The sequence below is a fragment of the Carassius gibelio genome, chromosome B13 (assembly GCF_023724105.1).
Source record: "Carassius gibelio isolate Cgi1373 ecotype wild population from Czech Republic chromosome B13, carGib1.2-hapl.c, whole genome shotgun sequence".
Lineage (NCBI taxonomy): Eukaryota > Metazoa > Chordata > Actinopteri > Cypriniformes > Cyprinidae > Carassius > Carassius gibelio.
In genome coordinates this window covers 7,967,769-7,981,956 of record NC_068408.1, presented here as the reverse complement: position 1 = coordinate 7,981,956, position 14,188 = coordinate 7,967,769, and the positions used below count along the sequence as shown (strand labels likewise).

Here is a 14,188-nt window from a genome sequence, read left to right as displayed (position 1 = left end):
GTGATATATCTCTTAAGAAATGTCATTAATCTCTTAGGTTTCCAAAGACAAGAAGACAATAAAGCTGATCAATCTCAACAAACCACAAAACCTTACTGATTGTTTTCAAGTGCTCATGATGTCTTTAATTTACCCAGACCTTTGGTCAATAATATTAAAAGCCAAAAATGTTGGCTAAAATGTTAAAATGCAAAAACATTTTGCTTCCTAGGAAAGCGGCATGTTCTTCATAAGGAATTGAGAGTGATTCAAAGACATTTCAGACTCAAAACCAAAAATTATTAATATAACACTTAGGATTTTATGAGGCTGCTAAAAACATTCAAAGGTATCACAAAAGTACAAAATATTGCATATGCAGTTTTAGTACCAACCTATCAGCAGCTCAGTGTTTTGCAAGTCCTGTTGATGCTGTCCTTACAGGAAAACCCATCAGGGCATGACTGGATCAAGCAGTCATTGGAATTATATTCATTAAATATGTTTTCCTCCTGAAACACAAAATAAAGACTTTTCTCACAACACAAATCTTTTATCTAAGTGTTTTTGAAATGCCTGCTTCGATATGGTTTGATGCCACATTCAACCATATTGTCAGTACAATAATAAGGCATTCAGAGTTTCTGAAATAATTGCACTAGTATGTGGCATTATGGTGAGGAAGTACAATGTTTGATGCAATATGCTGAAATAAGTGCAGTGTACACAACTAAAGGCTGGGGGCATTACAATTTAAGCATGGTGCAAAACTCACATTGGGCTGAATAAGAGTATAAATTACAGTAAGCTTAGCAGGAGCAACTCTGTTTTCAGCTATACTGTCTAGTGGCAATTGCTTTGAGACTTCATGAGCAATGACATACTGTATTTCTCCTATATGAAATTGATGGGAATTTTATTGAAATGTATTATATATCATATTCTGTGGATTTTTGATTTTAGGTGTTGATGTAAACCTTTTCATACCATTATACAGTATATAAAATTGCGGCTCTGTATGCCACCAGAACAGAACTAAAAATAAATAATAAAGATGAAATTGAAGTGCACACTTTAAGCTTTAAATCAAGGGGTTGAACAAAAAATATAACATGAAATGCTTAGAAATTTTAACCATTATTATACACAGGGCCTCAAATGCAATTGGACAAATAAATATAATCATAATTAAAATACTCAGTTTTAATATTTTGTTGAGAATATTTTGCAGACAATGACTACCTTAAGTCCAGAACTCATGGACATCACCAAATATTTCCTCCTTTGTGATGGTTTGTCAGGGTTTTGTAATGGTTTGTCAGCTGACTTCATTGTTGTTTGTTTGTTTTTTTCTGCCTTTAGTTTTGTCTTCAGCAAGTAAAATGCATGCCCAATCGAGTTGAGATGGGAGATTGACTTGGACACTGAAGAACATTCCACTTTTTTCCTTCAAAATCTCCTGGGGTTCTTTTGCTGTTTGTTTTGGGTCATCATCCATTTGTACTATGAAGTGCCGCCCAATCAACTTTGCTGCATTTGGCTGAATCTGGGCAGACAATACAATTCATCCAGCTGCTTCTGTCCTCTGTCATATCATCAACTAAACAACACCAGTAACCCAGTGCCTCTGGAAGCCATTCATGCTCATGCCATCACTCTGCTCCACCATGTTTCATAGATGACGTTGTATGCTTTTGCCCATGAGCTGTTCCAGGCCTTCTCCATACTTCTTTTCCCCCCATCATTCTGGTACATGTTGATCTTAATTTTATCCATCTGAAGAATGCTTCTCCAGAAGTGGTCTAGCTTTTTCAAATGTTTTTTTTTGGCAAAGTCTAATCAAGCCTTGTTTGCACCATGTGGTGAACTCTCTGTATTTGCTGTCATGAAGTCTTCTCTTGATTTTAGACTTTGACAGTGAAATGGCTAACTCCTGGAGAGTCCTCTTCACTTGGCTGGATATTGTGAAAGGGTTTTTCTTTACCATGAAGAGGATTCTCCGATCATCCACCACTGTTGTCCTCTCTGGATGTCCAGGCCATTTTATATTGCTGAGCTCACTAGTGCATTCTTTTTTTTTTCTCAGAATGAACCAAACTGTTTATTTGGCGGCTCCCAATGTTCCTGCTATCTCTCTAATTGATTTGTTTTGCTTTTGAAGCCTAACAATTGTCTGTTTCATTTGTATGTTGAGCTCCTTTGACCAATTGTTGTGGGTTCACATCAACAGCTTCCAAATGCAGATGGCACACTTAGAATCAAATCCAGACCTTTACCTGCTTAATTGATGCCTTGAGTATGTGTCATGTTCTCTTTGGTTATTGTCTTGAAATGTGATTATCAGTTCTGTTTGTTCATTGGTTGCTTTAGTCATGTGCCTTGTTTCCCATTGGTTTGTCTTTGTCATGTGACCCTCATTGTTTGATATTAGGCTTGTTCGACTTCACGCAGCTCTGTGCAAACCGATCGTCAGCTGACTTGAAGCAGTGCATGACGGTTAGAAATTTTGTCCGACTTGATACAGCGCTGACGCCACATGACTGTGACATGTGCCATCAACGTACCGCGAGAGCGATTCGAGAGTAGCCGGAGAACTCAGCCAGCGCAGCTTCTGAAGAGTATACAAATGATACATAATACATTATGTTCCTCCATTTGTTTGTTTTCTTCATATTCTTATTATATTATTATATTCTTCATATAGTTTATTTAGCTGTGTTTGTACTTCACCTGCATGTGGTTAGCAAACTGCTAACAACTTGCTGTAACTTCAACTTAACTTGACAACATTCTGTTCACTTTCAAATAGTTGGTGTAAATCACAATATAAATCCAACAGAATTGTGCTTTTCTGTATTTGAAAATCAGTGGTGTTATGTTTAAAATGTTAAAAAGAGCTCAGCAGGAGGGTACTGTAAATCTTGTTGCCGAAACCTTCTTAAAAGACACATACCCACCAGGGAATTTTTTTATAGGTTACTTTTATCATTTTGTATTAGCAGAAACACCCATGTGACAGTCTAGTCTGGTCAAGTCTTAGTTTATTCATTTGGATCATTTGAAAAAACTGCACTTGGGTTCCCACTATGCTCAACTTCAGTGGACTTTCGTTACTAATATATATTGCAATATTATACCTGCACTTCCATTTTAAGATAAGAGTAGTTATATTAGCATTTATATAGTATCTTATTGCTCATCCTTTTGTTTACTGGTACTTCGACAAGCAACTGCAGAAACGAAAATACAAAACTAGGTAAATGGCTTGCACATTCTAACACTGATAAGTGACATCTGTGCTTCCCCGCACTTGAAAAGCACCACTGGCATGTTGAATACTAAAGAACTCTGCTGCCTACCATACTGAGGATGTCAAGGATATTTAAAGGCAATCGCAATATTGGAATGGAAACAAACGGATGCCGAAAACTTGACAGGAGAAAGACAAACAGGATTGCGTCTCTCAAAATCACCTCAGGGGAAGATGAAGAGCTCAGGGAGGAGAAGGAAGGGGAGAGGGGGACTCAGTGAAACTTAACACAAATCTGGGCCGACAGAAGCAGGTGTAGCCATGGCCAGGCTCATTCTGATTGCACATTCCCTGGTTGCATGGTTGCAGCAAGCACTCATTAATGTCATCTTCACAGTGAAGGCCTGTCCAACCTGCCAGGAACAAAAACCCAAAGTGCCACAATGAGCCCACCCCGCAAGCAACAACCCCCACCTCTTCCTTCCAGTCTTATACTTTTTTCTACACCATCTCCATTCCTGCTTCGTTTTCACATTCTGAGAAGCATCCACACACGCACACATGTGGGCTGAATACATTTTAATACTCTATGAGGCTTGTGTCTGTTTCAGTAGCCTGCAAGAGCAAATTACTCCCCGGAGGAACCTAAGTGATTTTTGCATGGGGGAATCAAGATGCATGAAGCAGAAAGTTTTCATAAACCTTTATCGCTTTTGTGTTCTCCAAAAATAAGACTATCAGGAAGGTAAAAAATAAATAAATACAAATCTCTGACAGAAGATACTGCTGAAAAAGTTTTTTTTTTTCTGCAATAACAAACACTAGATGAAAACTGTGCATCATGGTAAGAAAGCAAATTGAAACCATTAAACCATACTGTTAATAGAACTAAGAGTAGAAATTTGAAAAAAAGAGGAACATTTACATCATTAAAAAATCTGGATCAACGATTTTTTTTTCTGCTCACAAATTAAGTCTCTTATACACACCAAAAATTATTTCATATATTTTCAAATGTTATTTATTCCTGTGATGACAAAAATTATTTTTTAGCATCATTACTACAGTCTTTAATGTCACATAATCCTTCAAATATCATTCTAATTTGGTGTTCAAGAAACTGTTCTTACTTTTTAGGATTCTTCAATGATTATTGTCATATGATATATTGACAGAAATTATTTGAAATTGCAGCAATTTTTAATTTCTGTTTTTTTATTTATTTATTTATTTATTTTTAAATAAATGAATGGTACTGATCCAAAACCTTTATATACTGTATAGCATTGTATTATGTATTTTCTATAAAATAAAAGCCTCATCTGGTCGACAGTGACATTGGTAGCCATTGATGAGGTCTGGTCCCATGGAGCAAGGCTCAGACCAGCATTCATTCATCTCAATCCTCAAAGAATTTCCCAGAAAACCTGGCAGGCAGCGGAAAACATTCCTCTTTTAAACATGGCATAGTGAATCAGATGTTTTTATTCTCTAAAAAACATGTATCTTTAAAAGATTGAACAGAATGCCACGACTTTCTGAGCCACAGTCTTGAGACCATCAAAAAAGCAAATATTCAAAAGGAAAAATATAATTAATGACAGACATATGGTCAGCTAAGCTTGTAAAAGCACTGGCACACAGATGGTAAGCAAACTGAGAAACGCCTCATTAACAGAATTCGTTGGCATATAGCAAAATTTCAAAATATCTCCTAGACTTTTTAAAGAATGGTTCAATTATCTGCACCTTTAAAACTCAAGTTCTAGGAAATGACACTAGGTTGACATACTGAATGGTGATTGCATGTGCATTCAGTGCATTTTGTAGTCATGGTGATAACACTACAAAGACGAATGATAATAGATATTTAGCGGTTCACATTTAAAAGCACTGAAAGGCTAATTGTAAAAGGTAGAAAGGACAACTGTATCTTAAAACAATCTTTTAAAAATGCTTCTGCATAAATTATAAATCAACTAACATGAAAATGTATAAGTAAAAACGAACATAACATTTATAAGAATATCAATAAATATCATGAATGATACTGACAGATATTCCTTCCAAAGTGTCCAGAGGTGTTCTGAATAAACACTTCCCAAAATAGCTTCTGTAATAGTCTAGTGCGTAAATAAATAAATGCATGAATACATACATACCCCTGAATTGAAGAAATTGCCCCCTAAATCTATTAACTGATTGTGCCACCCTTTGCAGCAGCAATTGCAATCAAGCATTGCGATAACTGGCAATGAGTCTTTCACATCGTTGTGGAGGAATTTTGGACCACTCTTCTTTGCAGAATTGTTTTAATTCAGTCATATTGGAGGATTTTCAAGCATGAATGGACCGTTTAAGGTAATGCCATAGCATCTCAATCGGATTTTGACATGGCAACTCCAAAACCTTAATTTTGTCATTTTTGAGCCCTTCAGAGGTGGGCTTGCTGGTGTGTTTGAGATCAGTGTCCTGCTGTATAACCCAAGTGCGGATGAGCCTGAGGTCACAAACTGACAGCCGAACATTTCCCTTCAGGAATTTCTGATAGAGAGCAAAATTCATGGTTCCATCAACTATGGCAAGTCATCCAGGTTTTGAAGCTGCAAAGCAGGCCCTGACCATCACACTACCATCACCATGTTTGACTGTTGGTATGATGTTCTTTTTTTTTTAAATCATTTATTGGTTTTATGCCAGAAGTAACGGGACACACACCTTCCAAAAATATAAACTTTGGTCTCATCAGTCACATAATATTTGCCCAAAAGTCTTAAACCATAAACACTGACCTTAACTGAGGGAAGTGAGGCCTGCAGTTCTTTAGATGTTGTTCTGGGTTCTTTTATTATCTAATGGATGAGTCGTCATTGTGCTCTTATTTTGTTAGGCCGGCCACTCCTCGGCAGGTTCACTGTTCTAAGTTTTCTTAATTTAAGGGTAATGGTTCTGACCTTGGTTCTTTGGAGTCCCTAAGCTGTATACTTGGCTTTATAACCCTTTCCAGACTGCTACGTCAACTATTTTGTTTCTCATCTGTTCTTGAATTTCTTTAGTTTGTGGCATAATGTGTTGCTCTTTAATCATGCTTCACTTTGTGTGGTTAGTAAAACTTTACTAAGCTTTCTAAAAAAATTGGTTAATTGCAGTTCTTACATGATTTAACAGGAAAGGGCAATTAATTTTTCACGAAACCTCTACCTTAACCAAACTTTGCATAGAAATTGATTAAGCTCTATTTTTTGGTCATGAAAACATGTGCTTTTGTCCCTTAACAAATTGAGAGAGGTTTTATTTAAATTGGCCTGTGAGTCATCAGTCCGCAAGTGATTTCAAATGAGAGTAAACACAAAGTGGGACGGGGGTGTTTGTTTTCCATTTGAGAAAATCAATCCAATGAGGCCTCATTTGGACAGACAATGCTTTTCTCGTTCCGCAGCTGTCCACCTGACATGACGAGAATGCAATATAGCATTATTACCCGGGCTAATCAGAGACTCTGGACAGGGGGCTTTATTCACATTAGAATATTGTCTTAGGAGGAAGAGATAATGAGATATGTTATGTTTTGGATGGGCCCTTTTATGCAGAATGTGCAATGCACCACAACACAATTTATGCCTTTAGTTTAGCGATAATGTTGTAGCAGCTGCTGCATAATCATCCACTCTGGCAGACCTTTAGACAAAACCAAGAGAAACTGTGGAAATGTGTTTCTGGATCAGTGTATGGCAGTTGTAACTAATAACAAGTTATATATTTTAAAATGAATTAAGCAAATATACGTTTGTTTAGCCTGCTCTTACTTGTTAGTAGTGTGTTGTTGTGAACAAATTAGTGGTTTTGAATTAATTTAAGTGAACAAATTATTTCCATTCTGATTTTTTATAGCTACTGAGAGTTTCTGTAGCTTTGATTAAGGTCCATTTAAGTCAAGTCACATTTATTTACATAGTGATTTATATAATACAGACTGTGTCAAAGCAGCTTTAAAATATTAAATAGGAAAATAGTGTGGTAATAACTTAAGAGGACAATATCAAGCAGTCAGTTTTTCAGTTAAAGTCAGTTCATTGTTGATTCAGTGATATCCATGACATCTAGAGGAGAAGAGAGATCAGAGGACTCATAAGCAAAAGAGATGGCATCAACTACCCACCGACTGAGGGTCTGTTTTGTATCTGGAAGACCTCTCTTGGGGAGCTATAACACACAAGGAGTTGGTCCGCCCTTCTCCACAGGGCAGCTCTGTGGATGTATTCATCCAGTGCTCGCACTGGACAAATACAATTAAGCTTCTGCTGGTCTGGCTCCCTGAAGGGAGGAGGACTGAAGACCTGGAGTACGACAGGCCGTGGTGTAGAGAAGGGGACTTTAGGAACATACCCTGCTTGAGGTTCCAGATATGCTTTGGCCAGACCGGGAGCAAAGTCGTGATATAAAGGGAACACTGAGAGGGCATGTAGATCCCCAACTCTATTGAGAGAAGATATCGCCAGAAGAAAAATAGTCTTGATAGTGAGGTCTGCCTGCACCTCCTCTTTGTTTGGTCTTGTCTTGTGCTTTTTACGTGATTTTTGTGACAAACAATACTAAATAAGACTCACAGAGCGCTTGCTGAATGACAGAAAGCTGATGCTGGATTCACCACACATGCCTTTAAGGTTCCTGGTCACTACGCCACCCTGCCCGTTACATCTCGCCCTTCCACTGGACTGATTACACTCGTGATTCAGAGCCAGTCACACTGAAGGCATTCCCAAAGCATACTCTATTGCAGCTCGAGTTCCTGAAAAGAAACCTATTATTGTACTTTTGATCACACATCTTAAAAACTTAATTTTCCTCTAGACTTATTTTACATTTCCACCTCAAGTAAATGTATTATTATTTAAAATATTTAGATATTTGTATTGCAAAACAAAAATACTGAGGAAGTCATTCATTTTAAGGAATGTATCCAATATTTAATGCCATGGCTTTGTGAATTTAATACTTTTTGCACTGATTTAAGACTTTCAAGGCCTTAATTGACCATTTCTGAAATGCATTGTTAGCATAAGTGGATAAAAAAGAAACCATTACCACCAATGGCATCTACAATCATGCTCCACAATCAAACTACAATGCTGTTTCAATGAAGTCCTGGATAGGAAATGCTTTCCACAAGGCACCGAGAAATTAGGAAGACAACCTGGTCCATCCACACATATCCCTCCATTGAAACACAGGAAGAAATTAAGAGACGTCTGCAGACACACATTCTGGTCAATCTTCCAGTTCTTCCCAGTGAAACCTTCTGTGCATATGCAGGCATATTTGTCATGAAGATCCACACATGAGCCTCTAATACGACAAGAACGAGTCCTACATTCCTAACATAAAAAAAGAGAAAGAAGAAACAGAAATAAGGGAAATTGCAATTAACTTAGCAAAACAATATTATATTAATATCTAGGTAATGATACCACAATATTTCTTTTTGCATTATGAATACATGCACTGTATACTTCACAACATACAGGGTGAGCGAACATTACACTATTATTCCTAATGGATGTCAGTTTTAGTATCAAAATGAACCAAAATCCAATGTATACTAATGAATTCTTTACAAACAACCAATATTTCATGGACTGGTAGCCAAATGTTTAATGTAATATTTTACTGAATCACTTTTACTGCTTGATTATACAATTTTCCGAGGGCACTAATACAGTTTTTACTGCATGCGTATAGCTAAATTTAATTACATTTCTGTGATTTAAAGATGCTCATATAAAAAGATACATGGTACATTGGTGGAGTTGATACTGTAAGTGAGTATAAAAACAGAATGGCAGATCTTGTCCTATAGTCATTACGGGAGCCAACAGCTAATGATTTATTCCAAACAAGTCTCTGAAGTCCTCCAAACAGCCAAGTGTTTTGTCTCAGGGGTACATTTAAGGCCATGCTAGGTATTTAATCAATTAGGGGATAGAAGCATTTTAATCAGACACTTGTGTTTAGATGATCCCATGGTTGTTATTCAGAAGAATATCCCCAACATCTAAACCATGCAACAATATATAGTACATATGTAAAATATTCTGCTGGGGAATTCAAGTTTTTAAACTGGAGTATCCCTGTTGTAGGGATTATGAACAGCATGATATGGACACTGCAATAACTTTACACATTAAATACATACACAATCTATTTTCAAAAAGCAAACAAACTTGCCATAGCATTCATAGAATCACAAAATATAATAACATGATTACTGTGCATTAAATTACAGCCTTTCCTCTTTCAGTTCTCGATTTCCATCTCTTCTCAGGAGATTATGGTGCTCCATTTCCCTTTTTAAGCATTATTAAAAATCTAACATAACCTGACAATATGTCTGACCTTTCCATTCTATCATCTTTGTTGTCACTGGAAGTTTAGAATATGAATCTAGGCCAAATATTATATTTCGGGTAGAATGAAGCTTACTCTCTTTTTCAGTCTCCCATGCAGATTTCTAAGTAGTGATATATCTAGCCAATTCACCTTCATTGTTACAGCCACAACAAGGGAAAAATTATTAGGGGATCTTCAAAATAAATAGCACTCTACAACTGGACATTGGACTAACACATTTTGTCACCTGGTTTCTCATACTATGATTTAGCTCAATTATGCTACGATTAAGAGAAAACAGTACGAAAACTAAAATGAAATATGTTTTGCTTTTATAGGGCAGTGTAAATTGCAAGCGATGTAATAGAATCTTTATTTATCACCACACAGGTCCAGTTGAACTTGATTCGTTGACTTTTATATGTCTCCTTAGAATGTAGCTATGAACTTGAACAACCCTCCTGCTGCAACCTGCAACCTGGGAATAAGTGCCTTGCTCAAGGGCACAATGGTGATGGCTTATGGATTGCTCCGCACACTGTACCAGCAACCTTTCAGCTACACCAGTTCAAAAATGTAACCAATTATCAGACTTGACGTTACAACCACTAGACCCAACGTGATCTCATGAGAATACGTGTGTATTTTTACGTTAAATGTTGTTCTACCACACGTACATTCTGCTAGACCAGACCAGACCACTCAAAGACAAAAATTGCATTAACAACCAAAGTTACGTGAACTTACAAAGAGAACTATATTATTAAGATGTTGTAATTATGGCTTACGGGGACTCGCCATAGATGTAATTGTTCTTCTACTGTACAAATGTGACCCTGAACCACAAAACCGATCAAAAAGCTTTCCACTAGGTACGTTTACATGTACACTTTTTGCTTCCATTGGAATTAATTCATTCTAATTTACGAATCCTAAAGTAGTGTTTACATGAACCCTGAATAAAGTGATTGAGTTGATATGCGCGTTTATATGTTACAAGCTTCTGATTGGATTTCATCTTTTGACATGCGCACACTGCATACATATGCAGAGTTTCCCGCTGTTGTAACATACTGTTTTAAAAAGCACACAGATAGTTCCACACGTCATTACGCAATTTTTACATCACTGCACATGCACAGTACTTTCCAATTTTAGTTTTCAATCCGATCAAGTGTTTACATGTCCTCTCGCTACATGTCCGATTACAAAAGGAATAAACAGCCCCTTACAATCCGATCGAAAGTCCAGTGTCACAAACTGTATTTTCCATCACACCACACCAACCCTACACCTAAACATACTCCTCACAGGAAACTATGTGCATTTTTAGAATTTCACTGAAAAACGAATTCTTTGTGATTTATAGGCCTTTTAAATCACCTTCTTGTTGTACCTTAATACCTATGTCATAAACATGTTATTATACAATTATGTGTCCTCATAAACCACATAAACACACGCAGACACATGCACACACACACATGCACACATGCGCACACACAAACCACACCCTACCGGCAGAGAGACCATTGGGTCACATTCAAACCGCTGTCCTAAAATAACTCAATTTGAAGCAAATCAGTCAAACGACACTAGTTTTTATGTTATGTGTAATAAATTATTGTTTACTTCAGATTTTATCTGCATTGTTTATGGTCTTTTGGGGCAGGATAAGCGATATATTTAAATCGTTTAGGTGGGTGTGTCTGCTGCGACAAAGGTAACTGATCTAACACAAAAAAATGGCTAATTTCTTTATGAACATAATTATTTAGGAATTATTAAACATGAACATATTAGTATCAGAAATTGATTTGAATATATAACAATGTATAATACAATTATGTTGTTAATATTGCTCTATAAATGAAAAGCTTAGCTTACTATCTGGGAAATAAAGCTTTATGTCTTTAAATCCACACTTTATATAGTCAGTTATTTCTCTGAATAAATTCAGATTTCAAAATGAGCAGTTTTTAGTTTGTTAAATATGTTGAGGTCACGTCCGTCTGATGTTTATAGTGTTCATGATGTTCACTACTGTAATGAATGTAGCTTTTTAATAGGGGAAATTCACAACCTTTAAAATAATAACCGTTTACATGCCTATGGTGTTTGCATTGTAATAATGTACAGAAATACTTCATATTTATAAACGCTGACTTGTTAGGTGATGTTTTCGAATTAAAATCATAAAATTTCCTATAAATTCAATAGAACGTTTACGCACATTAGGGATTATCAATATGGCGGCGCGGCGGCTTCACTTTCATGATGTCATGAGTGATCCAGTTCTATATTATAGATCAGTGTTTCTATCCTGAACCTACCCCTCACACAAAACTTTTTTTTACATAAATTTTTTTTATAATAAACACTGTATTTTGATCCTGTCCCTTATTATTATAATAAAATAGTAATAAATATATTTTTAAACGTTATGCTTTTTTTTTCTTTTACAACAAAATGCCTACCTCAGTGCAACACTGCATTTCTTTACATCAGTAGTATAAAGAGTCTTTAAGTAGAATGTAATTATTAGTAATAATTGTATATATTTGTAATATTAGTATTGTATAAAAGGCATAGTTCACCCCAAAATGAAAACTGTCACCATTTACTCACCTTTAAGCTGTTTTATGAATGTTCCTCTCTTCCGAATACAAATGATATTTTAAAAAATGTGTGTAACCAAACAGACTTTCTGGTATATAGATACAAATTTTTCATACTACGGAAATCAGTGGGGACCATCAACTGTTTGGTTAGCCATATTATTAAAAATTCCTTCTTTTATGTTCAATTGAAGAAAGAAACAAACAACTTGATGGGTAAATCAATGACAGACTTGTTTGGGTGAATTGATTTAACTACTGTATATTCAATATCATTGAATAAAAAAGTTAATTTAGTTTTTTTTACGATTTAAAGCTGCAGTAGGTAACTTTTATAAAAATGTATTTTTTTTTACATATTTGTTAAACCTGTCATTATGTCCTGACAGTAGAATATGAGACAGATAGCTCCTCTGGCTCCTCCCAGTGGTCCTATTGCCATTTTCAGAAATGCACCGCTCCTGGTAAGAAACAACCAATCAGAGCTGCGGTCCATAACGGTCTTCAAGATTTACAAAATGTATATAATAAGTGACATGAATCCATTTTCGAAACCGTGTTTTCAGCCTGTCCTGAATCACTAGAGTACACCTATAATAAGTGTTTATATTCGGACAATTTTAGATTGCTTCAGCGGAGTAACCCAGTACCTTTGAGATTCTTCATAGACATAAACAGAGAGAAGTAGTTCCGGCTACAATGTTCTTCTGCAAGATGCAAGCAGTTCTGTTTATTAACCACTAGAGCGTCAAAAGTTACCGACTGCAGCTTTAAACGATTAATCGCTATTAATCACATCCAAAATAAAGTTTTTTTTTTACATAATATATGTATGTGTACTGTGTATATTTATTATGTATCCATAAATAAACACACATACAGTATTGTCACACACCTGGACTCATTTAATGTGTTTTTGCCCGTGACCCAGTTTCTGTCTTTCCGTGTTTGATTAGTTCCCAGGTGTGTCCATTATCTTCCTCATGTGTTCCATGTCCCTGTTAATTTAATGATTCCATCCACCTGTGTTTCCCCAATTATCTGTTGTTCATAAGCCGTGTCCCTTCAGTTCTGTTTTGTCGGGTCTCCTCACTTGTGCTCACTTGCAGCTCATTTGCCACTTGCTACTTACGTGTGTCTACCTCTGTGCTCCATGTTGGATATCCCCTGTGTTGGATATATTAAAAGCCTTATTCTGTTTATCCTCGACTCCGTATTCCTTCAGGCAGCGTAAAACCGTGACAGAAGACCCGACCTCAAAAGAGAAAATAGAAAACTGCGTGTTCTTCCCTCCGTTTTGCTTTTGTTTTTTCACAGTCTTTTCTTTTCTTAGTGTCTATGGATCCCCTCTATCGTCCCGAATTCCTCATCCTCCTGCTGAAGCAGGAAGGACGTTCTCTCGAGGACCATACCAGACAGTTTTTCCTATTAGCTAATGCCACCAGCTACCCGGACGGCGCGCTCTGCACCTTCTACAACACCAGCCTGAACTCCAAATGCAGAGCGTTGTCGTCCGAAGATGGTCCTCGAGAGGATTTCGCCGCATACACTCCTGCGACTGAGGGTGAGCTGTATACAGTCTCTGAAAGTCATATGGAGCAAGTTCTGGATCTGATGGACTGGTCTACGGAGGTAATCCCTAATATTCCTGTTTCCCCGCTGGTTCCGTCCAGCCCTGATTCCCCTGTATACCCTCTCAGTCTCCCACTCCTACCTCCTCCAGTCATTTCCTCTGCTCCATTTCCGCTGGTTCCGCCCAGCCCTGAGTTTTCTGTTTCTCCGCTGGTTCCGCCCAGCCCTGAGTTTTCTGTTTCTCCGCTGGTTACGCCCAGCCCTGAATCTTCTGTTTCTCCGCTGGTTACGCCCAGCCCTGAGTTTTCTGTTTCTCCGCTGGTTACGCCCAGCCCTGAGTTTTCTGTTTCTCCGCTGGTTACGCCCAGCCCTGAATTTTCTG

The 14,188-nt window shown here is 37.0% G+C and overlaps 1 pseudogene; it reads right to left on the bottom strand.

Moving 5' to 3' along the window:
- LOC127970451 (protein eyes shut homolog) overlaps positions 1-14,188 on the bottom strand; it is a 189,894-nt pseudogene that overhangs the window by 72,271 nt on the left and 103,435 nt on the right.